Genomic DNA, 16872 nt, shown 5'->3' with positions numbered 1-16872 from the left:
TAGCATTCCATAGTAGTATTCAAAGGGATCCTGCAGACCTGTTAAAAAAGTTATCAATGTTTACAAGATTCTGTTTATTGCCTTGGGAATAAGCCTATCTCCCCAAATTTCCCTATTTTTCCTTTATTTTCTTCAAGTCATAAAACCCACACAGTATTCTCAAACAATTTGTTTGAAAACCCAATGTGGGTAAATGACAGAAGAAACACTGCTGAACACTAGTGTTCGGTAGGTCACACACAGCTAGCTCTGATGAGGGACACAGTATGATGTACTACAAAAGTCAAAGGCCTTGAAACCAGAGAGAAGTTGAAATTACAATCTGGTCACTCATCAGTGTGTTGCTCATCAATCATGAGCAAGCTGTTTTTCCCACGGACAAATACAAATCATATAAAAGTGTTGTGAGGAGTGAGACTCCCCAGCACAGTGCTTGGTGTGTAACTGGAATCCCAAAAAATCAGTTCACGCCTTGCTCTGAAGATACTACTTTCCCCCAACTGTTATCCTCTCATACTTTCATAACCTCAGACTTTGAAAGAATAGCTCCAGATGGCTGCATATAGAGAAAATCCACTGGCTCCCTCAATAAAATCTTAAGAGCCCCACAGTCCCAGGGTCTACAATTGGGGAGAGGAGGAGAAGACCCAGGGTCCCTGTATGAGAAAGCCAACTATGAGCTTGAGAGGACAGCCATGTGTCCAAGGGGCCAAAACAGGTCTAGAGTGCAGAGAGATAAATGATCTTGAATGGGAAGAAGACAATGGAGAATAGAAAAACAAAAGTACTATTTCTCTCTCCGTGTAATTTCCCGTTTACTGCTATCTACAAGGACCTGGGATTAATAAAGCTGGCAGCAGAGTAAATAAAGGGGAACAGTGACTCAGTACATATCTTCTGGGTCCGACTGGTAGTCACAAAGCCATCTTTGCAAGGTCACAATGTCCTGGGTTCTAAGAGAGTGACAAGAAGAAAGCATTACTGGAAACACGATAAGTGAAGTATATAAAGTAGAAGAGAGATGGGAAGTCCCTGCCCCTGTCTTCAGGCACCCCAGAACACGTATGAAGGTTGCATAAATATAGTATTTTAAACTAAAAACTTTTGTTATACAGGAATCTGAAGCCACCAGAACTATTATTCTGACCTAAGCTACCCAAATATCTTCCTCACTCAGGGAGCAAATAAGAAGTCCCCACGGACTACACAAGGAACAACCTTCTTTACAGTTTAATTGATTCTTCCTTTCATTCATTCCAAAACAGAGAAATGGTGCCTGTTTAAGCAGCTGAGAAAGAAACAACCCTTCTGATAAAAATGGCTACTATTCTCTTAAGGTCTGATAAAAGTGAATAAAGATATACAATTTTAATAAGATTGTATTTAATAAAGCCTTAGGGTGGCTGGAATAGCTCCCTCATCGTACATATCTTTGTGATGTCTTTTATATCGCCTTCAGAAGATGCCAAAGGGAAGATGCTGCTCTCAAGCTACACTGATTAGAGGATCATTTCCAAAGACGATTCCCGGCGACACAAGAGATGCTCACAGTGAAAAGGATCGCAGGGTGTAGTCATCAAGTCTGACAAATGCTGTATGCTCCTGTACACGCTCTCTCCTCTCAAGCTTGCCCCCTTTGTTTTCCTCTCCCTTCCCCATCCCCTCACACACACAGTCACAAGCTATCTCATTAAGATACTAAAGGCTCTGTAATGTCCTGTAATTATACCTGCTAAATTAGTTTAATCCAGCTTTTCCAAGTTTGTTGGACCTGGATATCCCCTTTTACATCTCTTAATAATAGTTCGGCACATACTGGCAAACATTAGACTAGGACATTAACATGGCATAGTCCCTTCCTCCTCCCACTTTACTGGACAAATATTTCTGAGAGATCAAGGCAATACCCACTTTTGCTAGGTATAATGTATTCCTCTCCTATTCCCATCTTTCTCAGCCTACAACATGGGACTGTGAGAATAGGAGGGATGTCACGAATAGAAAATTCTCTTTTAAGAGCCACAATTTCTCTGAAGCACTTGAACTTTCACTCCTTGAAGATTAAAACAAACACAAGGTCACAGATTCAAGGGTGAGGTAAGAAAAACAATGAGTCTGCCAAAAGAAAAGGAAGGTGTTTTCCTACATCCACACTCTGATGAAACCGAGTTAAGCCAATCTGAAAGCTGAAACCCTCGTTAATTCTCCAACACTTCTGGGAAAGGAAAGTTCTTTGAAATACCAACCTGACTTATTCACTTCCTACCCTTCTCATCATCATCTCTTTCTTCCTGCAACTACCAAGCAGCATTACATGTAAATAAAAATGCAGACCTTCGTATCCTGATACCACTGCCAAAGAAAGACACAATCTAGGAAGAAGCAGCCAGGACTATTGACGTGACTGAAATGACTATTGGTCATTTCAGGTGCTATCTCGATGCTCATACAAAAAAGGACCCCAGGGTCTAATAAAGTTTGACAAACGCATACTCTACAAACACACCTGGCTCTCCCCCACGCCAAGGTTAAAATACACTTCATTTCATTAAGACACTAAAGGCTCAGAAATGTCTCATAAGTACCAGTCAGGTTAAGATAGTTTAACCTAGCTTTCCCAAGTTTGTTGGACATGGACACCTCCCTTTCATAATAATACCTGATTTTAACAATAGCTCAGCACATATTGGCAAACACTGGACTAAGGCAATACGTGGCCTAATCCTCCTCCTTCCCACTTCACTGGACCAGTGCTTCTGGGAGACAAAGGAAATGACCACTTTGGTAAACAGAATATATTCCTCTCCTCTTCCCCACCATCCTTCCCAGACTACTTACTACATGAGGTGAGTCTGTGTACAGGTACAAAAAGCTCTAAGCAGTGATATATCTTTGCCAGTAGGTGCCACCAACTAACACAGAATATATTTCACTTGGAAAATCCTCTACTTCAAGAGTTATGTAAGAGGAATAAATTTCCTACTTTAAAAAAGCTGCAAACTCTACCTTATGAGTTTCCTGATGAGAAATGCTTATACATTGTAAGATTTTCGCACAAAAAGAATCTTTACTCTTGAGAGGAACCAAAACAAACAAACAAACAAACAAACAAAAACAAAAAAAAAACCCTACAAAGGATCTGGAAAACACAGGAACATTCTGCCGTTTTCTCTACTGTTTTAAAATTTGGGGATTTAAGACATTAAGAATGACAGTTACATAATGCAAAATGTTCCTACCTCACTTTATTAGGTTTCTAACCTAGGCTTGTTTCATTCATTGTCTTTTAATGTTCAGAAAAAATATGAATGTATATGTTGCAATTTTACAGTAAAAAACTGAAGAACAGAGAATTAAGTAAGTGATTGAGTCACACAGTATACGAGAGATGCAGGACTCAGATCTAGGTCTGTTCTACTCAGAAATCCATGTACTTTCCATTGTCTTCCAACTGCTGGTTGTAGCCTATGAAATTAATATAATGGCCTGCAACCAGGAAATTTTAATAAAATGAAATTGAATCTGGGCATTCTCCTGCCCACAACGGTTAGCATAACAAAAATCACAACGGGTAAATAAAAGGAATGAGCAAACACAGTACAGGAAAATTCAAATTAAAGGAAAGCAACAATCTTAATTGTACAAGGAGAACAATTAAGGAGAACAATATTCAAGTCAGATGACTGAGTGACAATAAGTTTTTTAAAATCTCTAAAAGGCGGGACACCTTGGTGGCTCAGTCGGTTAAGCAGCTGCCTTCGGCTCAGGTCATGATCCTAGGGTCCTGGGATCAAGTACCGCATGGGGCCCCTTGCTCAGCAAGGAGCCTACTTTTCTCTGCCTCTGCCTGCCACTCTGCCTGCTTGTGTGCATGCGGCGCGCTCGCGTGATCTCTCTCTTTCTGTCAAATAAATAAATAAATAAAAATCTTTTAAAAAATAATCTCTAAAAGGCATAATTTATGAAGAACTTAAGGCAAACTTTTACATACTGAATATAAAATTCCACAAAATACATCAAGGAAAAAAGTTACATTTTTTTTTTTTTTTTTTTTTTTTTTTAGTTTAAAACACCTTTTTGTCTTTGAGACAAATCACAAAGACCAAACAAAAATAATCAAACACCTGACTTTCCACGGGACGTTAAAGAAAACAACAAAAAATACCAAAACTGATAGAGCATCCTGGGCCACAGATGAAATCTGAAATTTCGGTTAGAAATCAGGAACAGATTATTGTATATTTAAAATCAGGCAAGCAGAAACGTCAAAATATAGTTTACCAGTTACTATGTACCTGAAATTCCAAAGATAAACAGAACAATGACTGGTGCAAACAATGCAAACACGTTTGTGTTGTTATTGTTAATTCCACCCAGGCCCTTATTCTGGCATTAGATGCTGCACCCTTAAACCTAAATCTTACCAACACATTGCTAGGAAATGAGATCACTGAAGAGGCAGAAATATTCATTTGGAAAAAGAAGAGACAAGCTTGTCCAAAAAAGCAGTCCCTTCTCTCATACTAATCCTGTAATTCAGAAGGAAGAGAGCCACGAATACATCTATGCATACATGACTTTTTAAAACAACACCTCACCATCGTCAAATATAGCTCAAACAAAAACCTTCCTGTCCCTCCACACAAATACCAAAATACAGGAACAAACCAATTGTTTTATTTCTACAATATAATTAAAATAAGAATTAAAAATACAAATTCATTGGGAGGTTGTGAGAAATCACTGCTACATCATTTTATTTAACCTACAGTTCCATTCAAATGTCTAAGTAGGTATTTGCCATTACTGACCTCACATAACAAGATCACACTGAAGTATCCGGAAAAATGAATACAGGATAAAATTTTTCTTCCTTTCTTCACCACCAATTATTTTTTAAAAGAGGAAAATGCTCTTTTAGATACTAAAAATTTTAGATACTAAATTTTAGATACTAAAAATATTTTTTAATCTACAATAATTAAAGCAGTGTTGTACTTTAATTGGCAAAGCCAATATCAATGAAACAAAACAGAAAGTCCAAAAACAGACTCATTTATACTTACAAATTTGTATATGATAAAGTTTGAGCTTTGAATTGCTGAGAAAGGGATAACTTAAAAAAAAAAGTATTAAAAATAAAAGCTAAAATGCTACCTCATATTACATTCCAATATACATACTATAGATATAAAGAATCAAATGTGAAAAACTATAACCCTAAAACTCCTAAAAGCAAGCATACAGGAGCTTTTTTTTTTTTAAATTCATGGAACACAGGAAAGGCTGTCTAAACAGGATATCAAACACAGAAATAAATGTAGGCTTAATTACATTAAAATTCAAACTAATCAATAATCGTAATCATAACCAATGAAGTTTAAAAACAAATACACTGGGGGCATATTACAATGTATGATAAATAACTTACTATACACAGATTTCTAATAAATGGGAAAACCAAAACGAAGTTCTTAATAGCCAAATAAGCAAAGAGTAAGTACAGATACTTCTAAACTAGAAATTTAAATGGCCATTAAAAATGAACATATACAACAACAAAAAAGAGATGCAATTTCTCACCTACTAAAGTTAGTAACTTTTATTACCATATACTGTACAGGAATTGGGCTCTCTGGTAGGATTATAAATTGTTACATTTCAGAGACCATTTATCAATATATAACTTCAAAAGGTACTGCGTAACACTGGACATAATTGAACTTACAGCAATTTATCCTAAGGAATTGGGAGACGTATATAAAATAGTAGCTACAACAATTTATAACATGGAAAAACAGAAAACAATGTAAATGTCCAACAAGAGAATATCACTTAAAAACACAAGAGAAATTTTTAATTCTTTTTTAAAAGTTCATACTGAAGTATAATATAATAAAGGGCTTAATTCTCATGTGTAACTAGTACTCAGACCAACATAAAGAACATCACCAGGGCCTCAAATACTTCCCTCCTATCACTTCCCTCCTATTACCTCTCAGCCATTAATGCCTAAAGGTAACCACTATCTTTCTTTTTTAACCACTATCTTTTTAATATCAGCAGAGTCATAGATTCATTTTTGAACTTATATAAACAGATTCATATCATATATACTCTTTGAGTCTGGCTTCTTTTATTATGATTTGAGGTTTTTAAATTCAGCGGCAGTTCATTCTTTTTCAAAAACTGCTATATATTAATTCAAAAGTTATTTATTCATTTTACTGCTAATGAAAACTTCTACTTTTGGCATTTAAAATAATTCTGCCATATCTGCTGGTGTAGATGGGTATGTATTTCTATTGGGTCTACACCAGGGTAGTATTTATACTACCAAGTTTTTCGAAGTAATTCTATCTAATAATCACTCCCACCAGTGGTGTATGTGAGTTCTAGCTGTTCTTTAACCAGGTATGGAGTGTACTTTTTTGCTTGGTTTGGGGTTTTTTTTGTTTGTTGTTGTCATTGCTTAATTTAACACTCTGCTGGGTGTTTAGTAGTATCTCTCTGTGGCTCAATATCTTTGCCTGATGACTAATAATGTTGAACACCTTTTCCCAAATTTATCAATCATTTGGGTACCTTCTTTTGTAAAGTGACACTTTAAAGTTTTGAACCAGGTATTTCTGTAAGTGGCCTAAGCTGATCTTTGAAAATGGTTCATTATTCACGTTACCCAGAAAACCCCACAAAACCATGCAAATCAAGAGCTGCAAATCAAGAGATTCAAATCTTCATATTCACTTTAAAAAGACCTGTGAAACTGCTAAGGCCATCAAAAGTACGCATATCCACCAAAAAGCCACAAGGTAGTGGAAGGATGAACTTGACAGAAACAATGCGTGCCACTCCATTGCTACCGTGGTAGCAAAGAGTTATTAGGCATGTCCAGGCCAAACAGTGGGGGGCTAGATACAGGGCTGGTGGCCCAAAAGAGTACTGAATTTTTATCACATATGCTTAAAAATGCAGAGAGCAATGCTGAACTAAAGGGTTTAGATGTACATTCTCTGGTCACTGAGCACATCCAGGTAAACAAAGCCCCCAAGATGTGGCACAGAACTTACAGAGCTCACGGCCAGATTAATCCACACGTGAACAGACCCTGCCACATTGAGGTGATTTTTATTGAAAACAAGCGAACTGTTCCTAAATCAGAAGAGGTAGGTTGCAGAGAAGGGGCACCTGGGTTGCTCAGTGGATTAAGCCTCTGTCTTCAGCTCAGGTCATGATCTCAGGGTCCTGGGATCAAGTCCCACATTGGGCTCTCTGCTCAGCAGGGAGCCTGCCTCCCCCTCTCTCTCTGCCTCTCTGCTTGTGATCTCTCTCTCTCTCTCTCTCTCTCTCTGTCAAATAAATAAATCTTAAAAAAGAAAAAAAAAAAAGATATCCCAAAAATAAACTGAAGAAACAAAAACTTGTGGCCCAGGAATAAATATGGCATAAAATAAAAGCAAATACAAGTTTTTTTAAAAAACCTTTTAACTATGGGGGCCTGGGTGGCTCAGCTGGTGAAGCTTCTGCCTTTGACTCAGGTCATGATCCCGGGGTCCTGGGATCGAGCCCCACATCGGGTTCCCGGCTCAGCAGAAAGCCGGCTTCTCCTTCTGCCTCTGCTTGCCGCTCTGCCTACTTGTGCTCTCTCTCTCTCTATCAAATAAATAAATAAAATTTTTAAGAAAGCTTTTGACTTTTTTTAACCAGTCTTTTCTTACTGATATCTAGAAATTCTTTGTATATTCTAGAATCAGTCCTTTTCAAAGATGTTTATTGCAAAGGTCTTCTCTTTATCTGAGGTTTAACTTTTCATTCTTTCAATGGTGTTTTTCGATAAAGAGAAGTAATTTTAATTAAGTGTAATTTATTCATTGTTTCTTTTATTATAATTTGTGATTTCTATATCCTGCTTAAGAAATATCTCTTCTCCTAAAGTCATATTCTCCCATATAGTAGTAGCCTAGAAGTTTTTACTTTACCTTTTTACACCTACATCTAAAATTCATGCATACTAATCTTTATGAAAAGTAGAGGAGTCAGGATTCATTATGTTTTCAAATTGCAGTTTGCAACCTGTTGTGGTTTATAGTATCAATTTAATGGATAACCAGCATTTTAAAAAAATGAAATAGAACACAATGTACATCCTCTCTTTTATCAATTCTAACATACATTTTTTCACTTTTTTCATTTTAATCTCTGAAACTGAGATATTTCTTATAATCAACGGCATCTTTGAATTAAAAAGATAGGATTTTTTCTGAACGCTACATAAAATAATGGCATTTCCTACAATCCATGCTGTCTTAAGATTTCTTTTTTTCCTAAGGATTTATTTATTTATTTAGTTGAGAGCAAGGAGAGCATGAGTATGAGTGGCAGGGGGAGAAGGGGGAGAGAGAGAATCTCAAGCAGACTCCCTGTTAAGCAGTCAAGTAAAGCACAGAATCCCGACACAGAACTGGAACTCATGACCCCAAGATCATAACCTGAGCCAAAATCATGCATTAGACACTCAACTGACTGAGCTACCCAGGCACCCTCCCCCATTGTCTTAAATTTCACAAGGTAATACAGCATACATTGGGGTGACTTAGGAGTATATGTTATGTTGTATACACACAAATACATATATATAAAACATATATATAAATAGGTATACGTGTACATACATATAAATTACACATAAACACATGCTCACATATACTAGATCTGAATGTAAATTTTTTACTGTTCTAAACGTAAATTTTACTTCTTGCTGTGAAAATACTTAAAAGCACTGAAAACCCCTGGTTAAGGTATTAAAGTACAATGAATCCCTTACCACAGAAGTTACCACCTTTTTAGCTTTCTTCTGATTCTTCTAATTATACCAAAAGGTATTTTTACATCTCATTAATACTTTCAATTGTCTGTTTTGAACAGAAGGAGCTGGCCCCCTGTTCAGTGTACTATAACAAACAGTATCTGGCTAAAATTTCATATAGTCTCAGCAAATGCCTTTGATTTTTCAGTCATGCAGTGATACGGTCCTCTTTTCTAATTCTTTAGAAGAAGGATTTTTTAAACATGTGCAGCACATAAAAGAAAAAAATGTTATGCAGATATGTCAGAAACTGTGAAAGTTATACTCACCTGTCTAAAGATAAGGGAAAACTAACTTAGAAGAACATGACATGAAAGAAGGTCTAAAGTATATTTTAAATTTAAAGGGGGGGGGCTTCAAAATAATGTCTGTATGGTTCCATCCTTATGAATAAAATTTATATTTATTTAGAACAATATCTAGAAAAGGTATGGAAATGCTAACAATATTATCTGTGTATTTTATTTTCTATTTGCTTAAAAGACACATTTCTTTTTAATAATAAGGAACAGTGATTTTTAAAATTAAATGTAAGAAAGTAAAAACTCCATGCTAAGACCCCAGATACATATGCTGAACGCTAAGGGAACAGAAACTAGTTCCTGAATGTTGAGGCAGGAGTCAGATCCTGCTGCATGTCCTTTGACCTCTGTATGCCTGCTTCCTCATCCAGAAAACTGAAGTGGAAACAGGCCTCCCTGACAGAGGGAGTGAGAAAACTTAAAATTTAAAGGAGAAGCCAATCCTGGCACTTATAAGGGCTCCCTTGGTCAAATTTTACCTCCGAAGGGCAGAAATGTTGGGCTGTGTTATTCACTCTGTGTTCTTTCCAGTTAGGATAATTCCTCGCACACGACTGAAGTACAGAAGTACAATAAATCTCTGCTAAAGTTATTATATTCTTCCTACTAATTGTAATGACAAAAATAGTAACCTTGTTTCTGCTTACTCCTTTCCCATATTTTCCAAATTGTCTGTAGTGACCAAAGACTCAAAACGTAGGGGGGTAAAAACCATGCAACACAATTCCTGGTCCTCATAAAAAGTGGTAAAGAAACAAAGATCTACTTTCAGAAAAGCAGTCATCCTATCACCCTTTAAGTATTCATTTACCTAGATAAAAGAAGATATCATTAAGTATTTGACTGTTTAAAAAGGTCCAACAGAAGGATACAAGTCTGCTGGATTCTCCCTAAGAAAGCGAACAGAGGAGTGGCAAATGGGCACTTCCATGCTTCCTGGTGCATTATTAATTATTATTAATACTTCAAAGAGAACTACAAAAGTAAAACTTGTCAAATGTTTCATATTCACTAAGGGAAGCCAGAAAAAGAAGGTGCTTTCAAAGAAGTCAATAGAATGGTCAAAAGACAAGGAGTCGTGGCACCACAGAGGGAGTCAGTCAGCTGAAGCGTAATGAGCAGGCCTGTAGAGACTCAGTGCCCCCACTGCACACTCCGCACTCTGACAATGACAAACTATCTGACTTCCTGTAAGTTACTTGACTTCTCTCTCTCACATTCAGTTTCCTCTTTTAAAGGGAAGGAATAACACTACATTGTAGGAACAGAAAAAACATGTACAAAAGCACCTACAACATATCACTGCTCAGTGTCAGTGCAGGGGATATAAACCAGAAAAATATTTTTCCTTTTTTGCTTCCACTATTAATCATTTTTTTTAAAACATAAAAGCATCTATCAGTGATGTCAGCCAAAGCTAGAGAAATACCACAATGCATCACAGTCATTTCTTATATTATTGTGTTTAAGTATAACTTGGTAAGTTAATCTAAGATTCAAACATAAAACCTACCTGAAGAAATTAAAAAGCAATGAATTACATTTATAAGAATAGTAGCTACCACTAACTGAACACCAGTTAGAGATTATACTGTTTAAAGAAAACTGAAGAGAACTAAACCCATCAAAAACTTCAAAGACTAAGAGATGATGAATTCAACACAATGCCAATCAAAATCCCAGCAGACATTTTCCCCCTCCCAAAAATTGCGCTGATTTTAAAATTCATATGGAAATATTAAAAAAACAAAACAAAACAAGGCAACCTGGAAGGACTAACCTGAGAATTTACACTATGAGATATCAAGATCTATTATATAGCTGTTGTACCTAAGACAGTGCTACGTAGAGACAAAGGCAGAAAAACTGATCAACAGAACAAAATAGCATCCAAACTCAGATCCCACATTAGGACTTCAACTGACTGAAAACCAAGGCCCTACTTTCTTCCCAAGGGGGAAAAAAACCCATTCTAGATAGATTGCAGATCTAAATGTAATGGTAAAATGATAAAGCTTTTAGAAGAAACCACAGGACATAACCTTGGAAAAGGCAAAGCTTTCTTAAACAGGACATAACTAATAACCAGAAAGAAATATACAATAAATTATATTAAAATAAAGAGTTTCTATTCACTGAAAGAATTATTAAGAGACTGAAAGAGCGATTAAAATGTTCTAAAACTGATGTTGATGGTACAACACTGAACTGCATACTACTGAAATAGCTGAATTTAACAATATGTAAAATATCTCTCAATTTTTTAAAAGAATTAAATTTAAGAAAAAAAAAGGCAATCCACAGACTGAGAGACTGATAATACATCCGAAATACTGAAGAGGAAAAAAAACACTTCAAATCCACAAGGAAAACACATACACATACACCCAAACAAAAAATGGGTAAAACATTTGTATAGGCACTTCACAAAAGAAAATATCCAAATCACATTAAAAAATTTAAAAAATCAACCAAAACACTGCAAAAAGACAAACAATATTTGCATTTTGCTACACAGACTGAAAACGATAAATTAAAACCGTCTGAAACATGCTCTTGAATCACTGCTTTTTCCATGTGTCATGCATATATTAGGTTACTGACAACCTACATTTTCCTTTTTAATGCTGACAGTTTGCTTCATCTCATAATTTACTTACTCAACACAGGAAGTAATGGACATTAAACTTATTATTACTTTAGGGGTGCCAGGAAGGCTCAGTGTTTATAAAGCCTCTGCCCTTGGCTCTGGTCATGATCCCGGGGTCTTGGGATGGAGCCCCACATCAGGCTCTCTGCTCAGCAGGGAGCCTGCTTCCTCCTCTCTCTCTCTCTCTCTGATTGCCTCTCTGCCTACCTGGGATCTATTTCTGTCAAATAAATAAATAAAATCTTTAAAAAAAAAACTTATTATTACTTTACACACCACTGCAAAGAAACCTTCATGCCTACATTAAGTGATTACCTCTTTTGATCAAATTCCTAGAATTGCTGGCTCCATGAGAATGTGCATTTAGTCAATGGATGTCTGAATAGAGTTTCATTCCCTTTGTCTAATCATTTCTTTTCATTAAAACAGATATCATCTTACAATTTATTAACTCCAATAGCCAATTCTTATTGCTCACATTTCTGAACCTATCAGTAAGATTGAGCATTTCCTCCTTCTTGATATACTTCAATTCACTGGCTCCCAGCACTCTGCATTTGGCAAGTTCTCAGACCTCTACTATAAGAAATGTTAAAACTACCCAGACAAAAGAAAAATTAAACCAGAAGTAAACTTAGATCTAATGAAGGAATGCAGATTAATGAAGAGAAAAATGATAAAAATTAGGGTATAGATAAAATAATTTTTCCCATTTTATAATTTTGTAAAATAAGACTGACTACCTGAGAAGTACAAAATGCTGCTCAATGAAATTAAACAAGCCACAAATAAATGGAAAGCTATGCTGTGTTCATGGACTGCAAGACTTCATATTATTAATATGTCAGTACTACCCAGACCAATCTACAGATACATGGTAATCCCCAACAAAATCCTAACAACATTTTGTTTAAAAAAAAGAAATATATATATATAGATATATATCGATATATAAATATATAAATATATTTGAGATATATATCTCAAACATGCGAAATCTCAAGGGCCCCCAAATTCAAAACAATTTTGAAAAACAACACTGGAGGGTTAACCCTTTCTGATTTCAACACTTCCTACATAACTACAGTAATCAAAACAATGTAGTGCTGGGATATGGACAAATCAATGGAATAAAAAGCCCAGAAGTAAACCCTCACTTATATGGTCAAATGATTTTTGACAAGCGTGCCAAAATTATTCAATGGGGGAAAGGACAATCTTCTCCACAAATGGTGTTGGGAAAAGTGAATATCCACATGCAAAAGAATGAAGATGGACACTTACCATACACCATATATAAAAATCAACTAAAAATGGAGCAAAGACCTGAACGTAAGAGCTAAAACTGTAAACTTCTTAGAAAAAAATACAAAGGAAAAGCTTCGTGACACTCTAACTTGACATGATTTCTTAGATATGATCCCAAAAGCACAGGAAACAAAAGTAAAAATAGATATATTAGACTACACCAAATATATAAAATAGATATATTAAACTACATCCTGTGCAACAAAAAGTATAATCAACAGAGTGAGCAACCCAAAAGCATAGGCAACAAAGTAAAAATAGATATATTAGGGGCACGTGGGTGGCCCAGTGGGTTAAGCTGCTGCTTAACCCATGATCTCAGGGTCCTGGGATCGAGTCCCGCATCAGGCTCTCTGCTCAGCAGGGAGCCTGCTTCTCTCTCTCTCTGCCTGCCTCTCTGCCTACTTGTGATCTCTCTCTCTGTCAAATAAATAAATAAAATCTTTAAAATATATATATATTAGACTACATCAAATACATAAAATAGATATATTAGACGATATCCTGTGCATCAAAAAGTATAATCAATGGAGTGAAAAGGTAACCCATGAAATGGGAGACAATATTTGCAAACCACACATCCAGTAAGGGATTAAAATCCAGAATATATAAAAAATTTCTATAACTTAACACCAAAAGAATGAACAACCAGATTCAAAATGGGCAAAGGACCTGAACAGACACTTCTCCAAGAAGATATACTATTGGCTAAAAAGATTATGAGAGACTCAACAACACTATTAGATAAATGAAAATCAAAACCAATGAGATATTACTTCACACCTATCAGAATAACTACCGTCGTAACAACAGAAAATAACAAGGATGTAAAGAAATTGGAAACCTTGTATATTGCTATGTAAAATGGTATAGCTGCTATGGAAAACTAAATGGTGCTTCCTCAACAAATCAAAAACAGAATTACCATATGAGTCAGCAAGACCACTTTGAGGTATACAACCAAAAAAATTAAAAGAATTTCAAAATATCAAGGAGATAATTTGTGTATTTATGTTCACATGACATTATTCACAACAGCCAAAATATAAAGCAACTTAAGTGTCCAGTGAAGGAACAACTAACTGCTAAATAAAATATGATATAAATATGAAATGGAGTAAAATATGAATATGAAAATCATTCAGCCCTAAAAAGGAAATTCTAATACATGTTAAAACACAGATGAACCTTGAGCACATTACTCTAAGTGAAATAAGTCAGTCACAAAAAGACAAATACTTTATGATTCCACTTACATGAGGTCTCTAGAATACTCAAATTTGTAGAAACAGAAAGTAGAATGACTGATCCTTTTCCCTCCAGGGTAAATGAGAAGTTGTTTAGTGGATGCAAAATAGTCCTCAAGACTGGTTGTACAACTATGTGAATATGCTTAACACTATTGCACTGGATACTCAAAAATGGTTAATATGGTAAATTTTATGTTATGTGTACTTTATCAAATAAAATTTTTTTAAAAACCAGTAAACAGCTTCGGAAATAATATATATACACAAATATATGTGATTGATTAAAGCAAAAACGGTAACAATATATGTATCATAGCCTCTGTAAAAATGAAATGTGAGACAACAAGAGCACCAAGGATGGGAGAAGGGAAGCGCAAGTACACAGATTTAAGGTCTTTCTTCCCATATACATGAAGAGACATCTTATTATTTTAAGACAGGCTATGACAAGTTAAAGACAAACTGTAAACCCTACAACAGACCATGAGAAAAAGAAATTAAGCAAATGAAGTCTAATAAGCCAACAGTAAAGATGAAAATGGATTCACTGAAAAATTCAATGAATTCCAAAAAAAGGCAGAAAAAGAAAAAGAGTAAAAAGGCAACAAAGAGCAGATGAGACAAATAAAAGTAGGATGGTGTATTTAAAACCAAATATATTAGTAGTTAACTAAATATAGGTAGTCAAAATTCTCCAAAAACCAGAAATTGTGAAATTGAGTAACTACATGCTATCTAAAAGAAACCCACTTTAAACACAAAGACACACTAGTTAAGAGTATAAAGACAGAAAAAGATACATACTGTAAATGACTAATCAAAGGAAACCTAAAAATCAAAGAAAATCAGTATTAATATTAGACAAAGTAGATTTTAGAGCAAGTACTGTTATCAGAGATCAAGTAAGGTGTTTCATAACAATAAAGGGATCAATTTATCAAAAGAATAGAACAATCCTAACTGTATTAACCCTTGTCTAACAGTATTTCAAAATATATCTGGGGAGAAAAACCAATGACACAAATTAAAGGAGGAACAGACAAATCCAAGTTTACATTTGGACAATTCAACACTCCTGTCTTAGTTATACATAGAACAAGCAGACGAAAAGAGTAAAGATATAGAGGACGTGAATAACACTATCAGCCAACTTAACCTAACCGACATTTATAGAACACTCTACCCAACAAAAGAACACATTCTTTCCAAGTACACAACAAACAGTCACCAAGATAAATGTTATTCTGGGCCATAAAACAGGTTTCAGTAAATTTTAAAGGACTGAAATCATATAAAGTATGCTCTAGGATGACAAAGAATTTATCTAAAATTAATCAAACAGAAAATCCCAAAAAGTTTGGAAATTAAACAATGGATCACTAAACAACACATGAATCAAAAGAGAAATGAGGGACGCCTGGGTGGCTCAGTTGGTTAAGCAGCTGCCTTCGGCTCAGGTCATGATTCCAGCGTCCTGGGATTGAGTCCCACATCGGGCTCCTTGCTCAGCGGGGAGCCTGCTTCTCTCTCTGCCTCTGCCTGCCATTCTGTCTGCCTGTGCTCGCTCTCTCCCCTTCTCTCTCTCTGATAAATAATTAAAATCTTTAAAAAAAAAGAGAGAGAGAAATGACAAGGAAAATTAGAAAACACTGTGAACTGAATGAAAGGGAAAATTCAACATACTAAATACTACAGGATATAACTAAAGTATAGAAAGAAATTTACAGGATTAAATTGCACCCTCAAAGTAAGTTTCCACTTTAAAAAACTAGGAAAATAGCAAATTAAACCCAAAATAAGCAGCAGGAAGGATATAATAAAGATGAGATTTAAAGTTAATAATAGAAAAGAAAAAGACAATAAAAAATCCATGAAACCAAAGCCAAATCTTTGAAACAATAAAATCGATAAGCCTTAGTCAGATTTATTGATAAGGAAAAAAAATAGGTAAGAAACAAATTTCCAGTCTTAGAATCAAAAGCAGGAACATAAATACAGATCCTGTAGACATTAAAGGAAAATAAGGAAATATTATAAATTTACACTGATATATTCCACAATTCAGATGAAAGGGGCAAATTCCTTAAAAGATACAAGAATACCAACAAGAAATATATAACCTCAGAAACCCCATATCTATTAAAGAAACTGGCTTCACTGGTGAATTTTACTTAGAATTCATGAAAGAAGCAATATCAATTCTATATAAACTTTAGATAGTAGATGAGGCAGAAACACTCCCAACTTATCTTCTGAGGCTAGCAATACCTTGATACTAAAATCCCTCAAACATACCACAAGGAAAAAAAAAGTATGATTGCTGTGAATGTTCTCCTATATTCATTTGTCAAATCCAAGTGAACTACAAACTTAAAATTGGTGAATTTTATTAAACATAAAATATACATCAAAAAAGTTAACTGTTAAAAAATTTTAAGTGCTAATCAAAAACAAAAACTTACTCACAAACCAAATTCAAGACCCAAATGGCCTGAT

At 35.2% G+C, this 16872-nt stretch overlaps 1 protein-coding gene across 7 annotated transcripts in view; it reads right to left on the bottom strand.

The window, feature by feature from the left end:
• The window catches only part of FBXW11 (F-box and WD repeat domain containing 11), a 121191-nt gene that overhangs the window by 43489 nt on the left and 60830 nt on the right, over positions 1-16872 (bottom strand). The gene's annotated exons all lie outside the window — the stretch shown is intronic.

This window comes from Mustela putorius, unplaced genomic scaffold, assembly GCF_011764305.1.
Source record: "Mustela putorius furo isolate JIRA1106 unplaced genomic scaffold, ASM1176430v1.1 tig00000145_pilon_pilon_pilon, whole genome shotgun sequence".
NCBI classification, from domain to species: Eukaryota; Metazoa; Chordata; class Mammalia; order Carnivora; family Mustelidae; genus Mustela; species Mustela putorius.
This window is presented reverse-complemented; position numbering and strand designations above follow the sequence as displayed.